This window comes from Saimiri boliviensis, chromosome 9 (assembly GCF_048565385.1).
Source record: "Saimiri boliviensis isolate mSaiBol1 chromosome 9, mSaiBol1.pri, whole genome shotgun sequence".
NCBI classification, from domain to species: Eukaryota; Metazoa; Chordata; class Mammalia; order Primates; family Cebidae; genus Saimiri; species Saimiri boliviensis.
This window is the reverse complement of record NC_133457.1, coordinates 87,552,794-87,565,744: the sequence shown is the minus strand read 5'-3', so window position 1 is coordinate 87,565,744 and position 12,951 is coordinate 87,552,794. Positions and strand designations below refer to the sequence as shown.

At 40.1% G+C, this 12,951-nt stretch overlaps 1 protein-coding gene across 21 annotated transcripts in view; it reads left to right on the top strand.

Moving 5' to 3' along the window:
- PLCB4 (phospholipase C beta 4) overlaps positions 1 to 12,951 on the top strand; it is a 396,811-nt gene that overhangs the window by 69,321 nt on the left and 314,539 nt on the right. Inside the window, exon 2 of one of the 21 annotated variants that reach the window (XM_074406245.1) lies at positions 1,445 to 1,614. The exons of 19 other annotated variants lie outside the window; for them this stretch is intronic. The gene's annotated coding sequence lies outside the window, so the exon portion shown is untranslated. Of the gene's footprint in view, positions 1 to 46; positions 1,615 to 12,951 lie in introns of those variants that run through there. One more of the 21 variants, XM_074406247.1, reaches the window with a different exon arrangement.

Here is a 12,951-nt window from a genome sequence, read left to right as displayed (position 1 = left end):
ACACACAGTGCGATTACAATATAACAAACACCTTGTCTTTGCTCTTTCCTCTTCTTTCCATTGTATGCTTACTGCTTTCATATGGGAAGGCTAGAGCTGAGAAAAGGAAGTATAAATATATATAAATATTTATAAATATGTAAATATTGAATTTATACTGATACCATTGGTTTTGGATGTCCCTTGAGAGTCATTCTCCATTTTCTCCAGCCTGTTCTCCTCCCGAGGGTGGCCATTAATTACAACATTGGTGAGCTTCCTTATCTTCTGGCTTTAGAATGGCTTTAGGCAGTGGGAGTTTCTAGGGGAGACTGGAGGGAGGAGGACTGTGAGGTCAGTTGCTAAGGGAACCCCAGGTCTCTCCTTGCCAACATCTGTCCCTATCCTGGAAGCTAGAGTCTGCCAGGAAGATCTCTTACTGTTCTCATACTTTTCTTGGTTTCTGTAACTCTGTTGTCTTCCTCGTTCAGGTCTAGGACACCTCACATTCCCTCCATGGTTTCCCTAATCCCTGCCCACTTCTGATAAATAACCCCTTATTAAACTCCCTCAGTTGCCCCGTTTGAGTGCTCCATCTGTTTCCTGCTGGGACCCTGACTGAGGCAATGTCTTTGAAGCATTTACCCTCTAGACAGAATCAGATGAAATGAAACAGCTAGAGATGTTATAAAGATATAAGATAATGAGGCGTAAATTGTACTTGAACCCTAAGGACACTCAGCATATAGGATCCATTAACAAAGAAGGGTTACTTATTAAAGAAGGTGTTTTTTGGAGGGGTACCATAGGTTGTAATTGGTAATCTGTTTTTATCCTTGTTCTATGGGTAGCTCTGTTTAGGTAGCAAACTGAAAATGGGAAGTTCTGCTTTATTATGACCATGTGTGCAGTTAATTGTAATGTATTTAACTCTATAAAATGGAATAATTTATAATTCAGAGAAACAGAAGGGTGAAATGGATCTATCCATCTGAAAATTTCAGAGATTTCTCTCATGTGTGGTAATTTTAGATAAGTAGTTTCCTCTTAATTCCTTATGTTTCTCATCCCTTTAATAGGTTATAATTTTTTTCTCATTTTTTTTTTAATGCTGGTATGAAAGGCATTTCAGGCTGCTTAGAATAAGGCACTAGGAACAGAAAGCACCCATTCTGTGTGTATTTTACAGAGGGCCTCTTGTGATTCAGGCATTTTGCTTAAGTACCATTAACTCAATAATGAATCATATTTGATCACTGCTTTCAAGGAAATCACAAAGTAGTTGAGGAAATAGAAGTCCAAACAAGTAACTGTGATAAATATTTTTCAGTATTATAGGTATATAAAGAATTTTATGTGCATATAAATGAGGAGATATATATGTGTGTGTGTGTGTGTGTGTGTGTGTGTGTGTGTAACTGTTAAGAAAAGGCAAAGAGGTTAGTGAATGACAAAAATGTTTCAGAGAGCAAGTGACATTGAGCTGGGTCTTGAAGGATGATAATGAACGTATTAGGAAGATAAGAGGAGGAATGGCACGAAGGAAGGCTTGAAGATTCAGTGAGATACATGATTTGGGAGAAATGTTGGTGGCCTTTGGAGGAATGTCTGGACTTCACACCATAAAATAGAATGGTAAGTCTGATTTTTAATATGCATCCTCACTTAAAATAATAAAGATTAAAAATATTAGTTAAAATATACTCTAAAAATCCTAGGGGAGAGTAAACAAAACAAAAATAATGTCTTTGCGAATCTTTAGACATGTAATGGAAAATATAGTCTAGATATTATATAGCAAATGTTCTAAATACTGAATAATGCATGATTTTAATTCAGGAGCATCTCAAAACAGGGAGATAGACATATTGGTGTCTTTCTGTCACTACACAGCTTTGCTCAGATTTGTATGCACTTATGCTAAATTTTCCATTACACAATCACTTTGTATCACCATAGAATTACCCAAAATATGGAAATATGATGGGTTGCTTGGAAATATGTTGGATTGCCTTTCCTATTATTAATGAGTATATTAGCATCCATACTTCACAATCACCTGTTAGTAGAACATATGTGGATACACCTATCATAAGAGATACTTGTGCCTTATTCTTTCTAATTATTCCAGTCTCTAAAGCTTAAGGGGTCAGCAATCTTGATATTATAAGGTGAGCTAATTGATAAAGACTGTTTTATCATTACTACAGTTATAGATGCAATGAATTTTTGAATGTTGCTTACTAAGTAGGAAACTGATAAACAAGAATTCCACTGCAGAGGCATGAGCAAAATAGTAACTATAATACATGGATATTATAGTGAAAGCCTTTGTAAACAGAAACTCCTTAAACTAGTCATGTTAAAGGTCATTATATTGTCTAGAAACTTAGGGTCTCATGAAATACAGGGATAGGAACAAAGTCCATGCTCCCAAGGGACATTCATTCAGGAATGTCCCTTGGGACATTCATGGAACTATTAATAGAATGCCAAAGTCCAGAATTAAGCTTATACTCCCCATTATGCAGAGTCTCTTTCTGTCTGTCTGTTCTTTCTTTCCTTATCTTGTTTGCTAACTCTGCTCTATCTATATTCTGCTGTAGTTATCTCTTGCCTTTTAACAAACCACTCCGAAATTTACTGGCTTAAAACAACCATCACCATTCAGTGCCTTTCATGAGTCTGTGGGGTGACTGGGCTCAGCTGGGCAGTTCTTCTGTTTCATGTGGTGTTGACAGGGACTGAAATTTTCTAGGGGTTCAAATAAGCTGGAATGCTCAAGAGGACTCATTCACATGGTTAGCAGTTGATGTGGCTATTGGATGGGGGTTCAGCCAGGATGCCAACTGGAACACCTCAGTTCTCTTCCATGTAGTCCTTTTCCATGTTGCCTGGGCTTCCCACAGTGAGGGAGCTGGCTTCCAAAACGGAGCTTACAGATGTGCAAAAGTGGAAGTTGCCAGTTCCCTTAAGTCTAGGGCTTAGAAGTCCTGAGTAACCACTACCAGTGCATCTATGTCAAAGCAATCACAGGGACAGCTTCCAGGAGAAGGGAATGAGACTTGATTTTCCAATAGGAAGAGTGACCAACAATTTAAAACCACATTTTTTGCACAAGGTCCAACATGTTCTGCATGACCCCAGCCACTATTATTCATGGAAACTTTCGAAAGTGTTCATCATGAATTGCCTGTAGCCTCTGTGTCTCTTAGTTTAAATGCCCCCAAGTGATATTTTTATTGGTTGCTGACCATCTAGTCATCTGTGATTGACAGGGCCAAATCTTGTGCTATTAAAGATTTTCTTTGAAGGGGATAAGGTGGGATTAGTGCTCTGAGGATTATTTGAGAGAATGCTCAGTGCTTGGCCGTTCCTTTGAAGCATGAGATAACTTTTCTTTCCATGGTCCAGAAAGCTCTGCCTGACATCTGCATTCTAACATTTTCTGGATCAATTTTCTCCGTCATTTTTCAGCTTTGCTTTTTAAGTTTGTCTAACGTGCCTCTTCCCTTTCTGCTCTGAGTCTTGCACGTCCCTGAGATAAGAAGGCTGTGTTCTCTCTCCCAGCCCCTATCTGTCGGCTAACTTCTAACCTGCTCTTCAGATCTCAGCTCAAATATCACTTCCTGAGGGGAGCATGGAACTCTCTGGATTAAGCCACATCCCCTGTCCCTCTCCATTTCCTTCATCTCACTGTCACACTTTGTAACCTTATACCAGTGTGGCTACTTGATCACCATCTGCCTCTCACTGAAGGGCCTAGCAAGCAGAGGAATGTGTCTGTCTATCAGGGCTGCAGTGGCTATGCATTGCTCATGTTAGGTACTGGCAATTGTTTATTTGCATGACTTAAAAATGAGTGGTTGAGATGGTTTGGTCATTTGTCCCCTCCAAATCTCAAGTTGAGATATGATCCCCAGTGTTGGAGGTGGGGCCTGGTGGGAGGTATTTGGATCATGGGGGCAGATTGCTCATGACTGTCTTGGTGCCCTCCCCATAGTAATGAGTGAGTTCTCATTCTATTAATTCACATGAGAGCTGGTGATTTAAAAGAGCCTGGCATCTCTCTCGCTTCCCATGTGACATGCCTGCTCCCCGTTCGCCTTCCACCATGAGTAAAAGCTTCCTAAGGCCTCACCAGAGCTGGTGCCATGCTTGTGCAGCCTGCAGAACCACAAATTAAATAAACCATCTGTCTTTATAAATTACTGTCTCAGGTTTTCCTTTATAGCAATGCAAAATGGGCAAATACAGAGGTAGTTGCCCTGAAGAAGAAAGGACCAAGGGGAGAGAATATTTTGATGAGAGAAGTTGAGCCTAGTCTTGTTTCAGGGAGTATAAGGACATAGTTTCTCGGGGACTCCCCAGTCCCTACTGGTGATACCATGTGAATCAGTGAAGTCCTATGGTTAAGGGTAGAGGCCGCATGTTAATTTGAAATATAGCATGAGTTCCTGCCCACAGATGGTCCATAAGTGCCTGTTTAAAAGCCAACTTTTTTTTTTCTTTTTGCTTCTACCACCATGGGCCCCAAATCTGTACCCAGAGATCTCAGTGATGGCTGAACTTGGGGACCATTGGGCCAGAACTGCTCATTCCATTCCTATTTATTCTCCCATGAAGCCAGCATCTTATTTGGCTGCAAGCCAAAAAAAAATTGGTTAGCATACAGCTTGGGATATGATGCACCTGTGAGTGAACTCTCCATGAGTAACCCTAACTAAAACTTTTTTCCAGTTCTTCTGTGGCATGCTATTTATCTAAAATAAAGTAAGTGAGTAAAAGAATCAAAATAACAGATGGGAAACATAGAGATGGAATGGGAAATAATTGAGATTTTGTTTTATTTAAAGATTCTACACCCTTTGCATGCTAGGATTTTTCAATCCCCACTTTCAGACTGAGATAAAGATGGAGGCAATCTTGTTTAAGTTCACTCATTTTCCCTGAAATCATTTAATGCTGTAAATATGTATTGAACACTCCATATGTGTCTCAGTGGAGGGTGTAAAACACACACAAGTTGGTATATGATCTTGAAATTTATACCTACCCAGGAAATATGGCATGCAGTCCCAGTGAAACAATCAGATAAAATGGGCATAATAGGAATTAAATGGGGAATGGAGCAGTCAGGGGTATTTTTATAGAGAGGCTAGACATAGAGCTGAATCTCCATGGATGAGTAGATTTAGGAAAAGTTGCCTAGAAAGGAGAGGGAGAAGGCATTCTAGGCTGTTCTCAACACAGCAGCCAGAGTGATACCTCTGAAATAGAAATCAGATTATGTTACTCTGTTCCTAGTCTAAAATGGTTTCCCACCTCATTCAGAGAAGAAGCCAAAGCACTCACAAGGGTCCCCCAGGGCCAGGCATGATCCCTTCCTCTTAATCTGTGACTTCATCTGTTAGTATCTTATCTTTTGTTCACTCCATGCTGGCCTCCCTTGCCAACTGCTATTCCTCAAACACACTGGGCATTCCTGCCCCAGGGCCTTTGCACGTTCTCCCTCCACCTGGAAACTTTTCTTTGTAGTATCTGCAGGACTTGTTTCTCACCTTCTTCAAATCTTAGCCAATAGGGGCCTTTCTTTTAGCATTGCCAACCCTGTGACTTGTACCCTGTCCCTTTCCTTGCTTTAGTCTTTTTCCTCCATAATCTTTAGTGTTTTCTAATATCCAGACCATTGACTGACTCATTTATTGTCAGTCTCCCTCTTTAAAAAGGAAGTTCCATGACAGCAGAGATTTCCGTCTGTATCTTGCACGGACATCTTCAGTGCCTAGAACAGTGCAGGCACTTAGTAGTAAACATTTGTTGAGTGAATGGGACAAATTCTGTTAGAAACTTCTATTTGAGTGGAATTTTGACTGCCTCGAGATCAGCTGTCAATAATTTCTATCTTTATATTCAGGCATAGTCAGTGCTCAGTAAATGTTGAATAACTAAACAGAACCGGAAATATAAAATCCTAACATTTTACGTTACCTAGTTTCAGAACGTTTCAGTACTAAACAAAACATTTATAAAACGATGAGGAAGAGGGATGGTGGAAGGATACTTTTGGTTCATTTAGCTTAGTCTCCACTTTTGACTTGAAAATTCACATTGCAGTTTGGAAATTCTTTCATTATTACTGTGATTATTAATTGGATGCTATTTAAAAATTTGGTGTTTAAACTCTCAGCTGATGTTTTAGGAGATTATGCTATACAGAGTACAGAAATCGCTGGGGCTGACTGTAACTATTCCTGGCCAATTAAGGAACAGCATTGGCAAGAAATGCACAGTGAATATGCTTGTGCTTTGTGGGAATCCTGGTGGCTATGGCTTCATAGTACCAGGGGATTAGCTCGCTGGGCTTCCTTCTGCAAAAGGGATCTTAATTTGGTTACCTGGTGGGTGCTTTTATAAGTGAGGAGAATAAACAGTCTTGAGGGACTTAACTCGCCCTTGAGGGAGAATTAAAGAGAGAAGGAAAAAAACAAAGTGAAGAAATTGCTCTTGATTTGGGAGCATTTCCTTGAGAAGTCTTTCTGAAGTTTGCTTTTGGTTTTATTTGGTATCACTTTTATCTTTTCCCAGGGGATACAGCTGGCGTTTAAAAGAATGCATGCAGAAAAAACAAGCTGTAGGATGCAGAAATGAATTCTTAAAAGTTTAGTAAGTTTCTGAAGGGCAGAACTGTTCACATCTTTAAGGTTGATATCTGGAAGTACCAACTACTGTGTTTTCTGCTGTGACCATTGATGTGTTTGTTGGTAGACACAACTAATGGCTAAGTTCTTAAACTTTTATGTGAGACTTTTTAAGAGAGTTCAAACAATAGGGAAATATGGAACCTGAAAAACATACGCAGGAGGAACCTGAAAAAGGAACCTGAAAAACATAAGCAGCAGATTACAGCTTTGCTTAACTTTAAGGTTAAAACAATCCATAGAAGATTGTTTTGGATTTTTATTTTGTTTTTAGGGCTGTTGTGAGATTTGTTTATTTATTTATTTATTTATATTGTACTTTAGGTTCTGGGGTACATGTGCAGATCATGCAGGACTGTTGCATAGGTACACACATGGCAATGTGGTTTGCTGCCTCCATCTCCTTGTCACCTACATCTGGCATTTCTCCCAATTTTATCCCTCCCTGACCTCCCCACCCCGCTGCTGTCCCTCCCTTGGCACCTCCCAACACACCCCAGTGTGTGATGCTCCCTCCCTCTGTCCATGTGTTCTCATTGTTCATCACCTACCTATGAGTGAGAACATGTGATGTTTGATTTTCTGTTCTTGTGTCAGTTTGCTGAGAATCATGATTTTCCAGATTCATCCATATCCCTACCAAGGACATAAACTCATCATTTTTTATGGCTGCATAGTATTCCATGGTGCATATGTGCCACATTCTCCTTGTCTATTCTATTATCATGGGCATTTGGGTTGTTTCCAGTTCTTTGCTATGGTAAACAGTGCCACTATGAACATACATGTGCATGTGTCTTTATAATAGAATGATTTATAATCCTTAGGATATATAGCCAGGAATGGGATTGCTGTGTCAAATGGAATTTCTATTTCTAGGTCCTTGAGGAGCCGCCACACTGTCTTCCAGAGTGGTTGCACTAGTTTACACTCCCACCAACAGTGTAAAAGTGTTCCTATTTCTCCATGTCTTCTCTAGCATCTGTTATCTTCAGATTTTTTTTTTTTTTTTTTTTTTTTGAGTCGGAGTTTTGCTCTTGTTACCCAGGCTGGAGTGCAATGGTGCGATCTCGGCTCACTGCAACCTCCGCCTCCTGGGTTCAGGCAATTCTCCTGCCTCAGCCTCCTGAGTAGCTCGGATTACAGGCACGTGCCACCATGCCCAGCTACTTTTTTGTATTTTTAGTAGAGACAGGGTTTCACCATGTTGACCAGGACGGTCTCAATCTCTTGACCTCGTGATCCACCCGCCTCGGTCTCCCAAAGTGCTGGGATTACAGGCTTGAGCCACCGCGCCCAGCATCTTCGGATTTTTTAATGATCACTATTCTAACTGGCATGAGGTGGTATCTCAATATGGTTTTGATTTGCATTTCTCTAATGACCAACTATGATGAGCATTTTTTCCTATGTTTGTTGGCCTCATATGTCTTCTTTTGAAAAGTGTCTGTTCATGGGCCGGGCACAGTGGCTCAAGCCTGTAATCCCAGCAATTTGGGAGGCTGAGATGGGTAGATCACGAGGTCAAGAGATCGAAACCATCCTGGTCAACATGGTGAAACCCCGTTGCTACTAAAAATACAAAAAATTAGCTGGGCATGGTGGCGCGTGCCTGTAGTCCCAACTACTCAGGAAGCTGAGGCAGGAGAATTGCCTGAACCCAGGAGGCGGAGTTGCGGTGAGCCGAGATCACGCCATTGCACTCCAGCCTGGGTAACAACAGCGAAACTCAGTCTCAAAGATAAGTGTCTGTTCACATTCTTTGCCCACTTTTGGATGGATTTGTTTGTTTTTTTTTCTTGTAAATCTGTTTTAGTTCTTTGTAGATTCTGGATATTAGCCTTTTGTCAGATGGGTAGATTGCAAAACTTTTTTCCCATTCTGTTGGTTGCCAGTTCACTCTAATGATTGCTTCTTTTGCTGTACAGAAGCTCTGGAGTTTAATTAGGTCCCGTTTGTCTATTTTGGCTTTTGTTGCCAATGCTTTTGGTGTTTTAGTCATGAAGTCCTTGCCTATGCCTCTGTCCTAAATGGTTTTGCCTAGGTTTTCTTCTAGGGTTTTTATGGTGTTAGGTCTTATGTTTAAGTCTTTAATCCATCTGGAGTTAATTTTAGTGTAAGGTGTCAGGAAGGGGTGCAGTTTCTGCTTTCTGCATACTGCTAGCCATTTTTCCCAACACAATTTATTAAATATGGAATCCTTTCCCTATTGCTTGTTTTTTTCAGGTTTGTCAAAGATCAGATGGTTGTAGATATGTAGCATTGTGAAAATACTGCACAGCCCTTTGCAGATATACTATCTAAGGGGTTAAAAGAAAGTTTAAGGCTGGTATGGTGGCTCAGGAGGCCAAGACTGGAGGATTGCTTAAGCCCAGGAGTTCAAGACCAGCCCGAGCAACAAAATGAGACCTAATCTCTACAAAAAAATAAAAAAGAAAGTTCAAATAAAATTACATCCCAGAGAACAAGGCCATACATATACACAGCCAAAAGATCATTTATGTGACATTTCCTGTGGTTTCTCCATGGTGTCAGTTAGGAGGATGTTTAAAATCAGTAGCAGAGCTATTTTCCTAGCTCTTACTAAAAGTGCCAGAGGGATATTGTGTTTTCTGTCTGGGGTCCAAAGGCCTGTGAGAAGAAACACCAGAGATGAAGGCTTTTTTGGTTTTAAACCATCTTGGCTACATTTGCACTCATTTATGTACTCATTAAAGAGGACAACTCATGGGGTAACAGACATAGTGAAATGTATATCCAAGGTGAAAGTGAATAAAAACAAAAATATTTCTCCAGTGTGTTTTGTGATGAGAAGCAGGAAATCTGAACCATTGAGCTCTTAAAAAAGTCCTTCACTGCACCTTTGTTTGCTGCATCAAAGAGGTCACATATATTACATAGCACAATTCTTGGAGTGAATCCTTCACTCTCAAAAAACGAGTTAAAATGTTTTTCTCCAAAAAAATAAAAGATGTATCTTCAGCAGATTTTATTAGGAAAAGAAAGACACTACTGCATCCTACCTTTTTTGGGTGGTGTGTTTTATATTTTTGACAAGTGCTCTCATATCAAAAAATATGTCTACAGTAATTCTGAATTCATAATCATGACTCTTATCCAGCTGATACAATTATCAAGGTGCTTTTTTTTTGTCTTCTTTCCCCTGTGGTTGCCTAATGTTTGTATTATCTTTCCTTGAGGTTGAGGTTGGGCAGGGGAGAGTATAGGGAGAGAATGTTCAGCAAAAATCAGTCATGTATTCAGTGTGCCTTCCCATTCGTTCATTTCACTTTCCATCTATCCATTTATCTTTCCATTCATAGACCCACCCATGCAGTATTCATTGATCATTTGTGAACCACCTAAATTGGAATAAGTAAGGATCTCTCCTGTTAAGGAGTCTAGACTAAATGCTAGGCATTTAGAGTGGGAAGATGTTAATATCAGGTAAACTCTATCTTGGGGAGGGGTCTTGTGATCTGTTTTCAGGGGTTTTAGGGAAAGCTTCCAGGAAGAAGTACTGTCTCAACTGATACATATAGGTCAAATTGAAGTTAGCTGGAAGAACTGTGTGTTTGGGCTAGTGTGTGGTTAAGGGACGAGGAGGAATTTCCAGCAGCAGAAACTCCAGGTTCTAGAGGTTATATTTTATGTGAAGGTTGTATTTCTGAAATCCTTGTAAATTCAGAACTCCGATAATTCAAAATAATTCTGTCAAAAGATGGTGGATATTTTCATTTACCAGCTAACATGGCGCTACCCTGTGACCACTCTGTAAACAGAGTTTAGAGTTTCCTCTGCTCCAGCCAGCATCAAAACTACAATTTTTGAAGGATTGTTTTGGGGGGCCTACATTGATCCAAATTAATGTGACACCATGTTAGTGTATTTGTATATTATTTCAAAACTGCCTGATTCAGATTTACATCAGATATGACCAAATTCTGGAGTTTCAGAGCAGTAGCTCATGGCCCATTTGATGGTATTAAAAGTAGTTTAGGATGGATAGCATGTACACACTAGGGGTAGGGGAAAAAGTAGATAAAATTGATAAGGAACCAGGGACCAGGTCAGTGAAGGTTTGTAAACTGTGTTAAAAGGTAAAATAGGCACTTTAATTTTTTTTTTTTTTTTTTTTTTTGAGACGGAGTTTCTCTCTTGTTACCCAGGCTGGAGTCTGGAGTGCAATGGTGCGATCTCGGCTCACCTCAACCTCCGCCTCCTGGCTTCAGGCAATTCTCCTGCCTCAGCCTCTTGAGTAGCTGGGATTACAGGCACGTACCACCATGCCCAGCTAATTTTTTGTATTTTTAGTAGAGACGGGGTTTTACCATGTTGGCCAGGATGGTCTAGATCTCTTGACCTCGTGATCCACCCGTCTCGGCCTCCCAAAGTGCTGGGATTACAGGCTTGAGCCACCGTACCCGGCCTAAATTTTTAAATAATTTATTTGTGCAGAGAACAATTCATGAATTGGGCAGCACCAGATAGTAATTCAATCAGGGCTACACTGAAAGGGCACAAAGGGAACATTTTATAAGGTGTTCTAGGAATTGAGACAAAAATATTTGGTTAAAGTGGAAGGTACCTAATTAGGGGTTAATTGGTGGTTTCTCATTGGTTAAACTTAAGTTTTAGTTTTACTCTTTACATTGAATTGAGTTTTGGTTTGCTTATCTAGGAACCCAAGGTGCTGAAGCCATCTCAGCCTGATGGTGTCTCAGTTAATTTTTAAAAGCAATTATAATAAGAGGATGGCAGTAGGGGAGCCTTTGAAGAATGTTGAGGAAGGAATTGGCAAGGTCAGAATTATACTTTTGTTGAAATGTAAATAGAAGAGAGTTGAAATTAGACCATGCGCAGATTTCAGATATTTGTGAAACATTCATCTTTTATTTCTAATTAAACTTTGCTTATAAACAATATAAGCTTTTGTGATATCAGATTGGTTTTAAGGTGTTTTGCTAATTTGCTTTTGAAGAGTCCACTAACATCTTGGAAGATAAAATAAAATAAATGCTTGAGTAGCAAAAAGATTGGATAGAGGTTGAGCCCAGAACTGGGGTCTAAGGCTAGGGGAGAATTTGATTAGGGAATCATACTTAGGGGTCTATGGTAAAATAGGTTGTGGGAAATATGAGTTAGACAAAAGTTAAATAGACTTCTTTATTGTGAGACTTCTATATCCTTAATGGCACTAATATATGTTAAGGTGTGTAGGATGTCATCAGCTTGTTTCACGACTAAGGAACCTTTGTTTTAGAAATAGTCATTGCAGTCTGGCTAAGGACTTGTATTCCAAGAAACAAGTGTCTGTTTTCTTTTGTCACAATAATGCTGCATTATAAGCAACCACGAAACTGCAGTGGAATAGAATAACACATATATATTTAGCCTGTAAATTTTGGGGAGGGGTTCAGCTGCTCAATGCTTGACTGATTTCAGCTGATCTCATTCATGTGTCTGTGCTCAGCTGTGGGTTGGGAAGGCAGCTCTGGGTCTGTTCATATGTCCAGGGGCTCAGCTAGCTGTTAGCTGATCTAGGATGGCATAGCTCCGAAGATCAGGGTCTCATCTCTGCTAGATGTGTGTCTCCTCTTAAGCATATACTCCTGGTCATGGCAGAGGAGCAAGAATGAGAGCAATCTCAGTTGTGCAAGCACTTTTCAAGCCTTTCTTTGCATCATTTGTGCTGATATTTTCATTGGCCAAAGGAAGTCACACAGTCAATTCTAGAGTGGGATGGTACCACAAAGTTTCATGGCTAAGGCTGTGGCTACAGGGAGGGAGAATTATGCTCTTTTTGCAGTCAGACTATCCTAGATCCCAACTTAGAAATTGCTGGATGAGATCATAGTCAATTGAGCAAGAAATGAGGTCAGACTTTTCTCCATGCTATGGCCATAAACTGAACTTTTGATTCTGATAAGCAACCTTACAAATAGATGTCTGTGCCATGTCAAGGAAGAGAGAGGTCATCTGGGCCTGCACAGGTCTTTTATTGTCTTTCTATGGAATTATGTCATTGAGGGCCGAAAGGATTGTGGACATCATCTAGTTGTAGTTGCATCGTGTTGGCAGTCATGAAGGGAAGAGTCCCAGAGAGGTTAATTGTTCAATGCAAACAGCTATCTAGAAACAATATGGGCCTTGAATCCAGATCCTCAAGGCATTTGGGTTTTAATTATCTCAAAGAAGCTTTGTTGTGGGGTGGAAGGGACTGAAATGTATTTGCAATCTTTTTGTAGGAACAAATCACATTCCTCCTGGA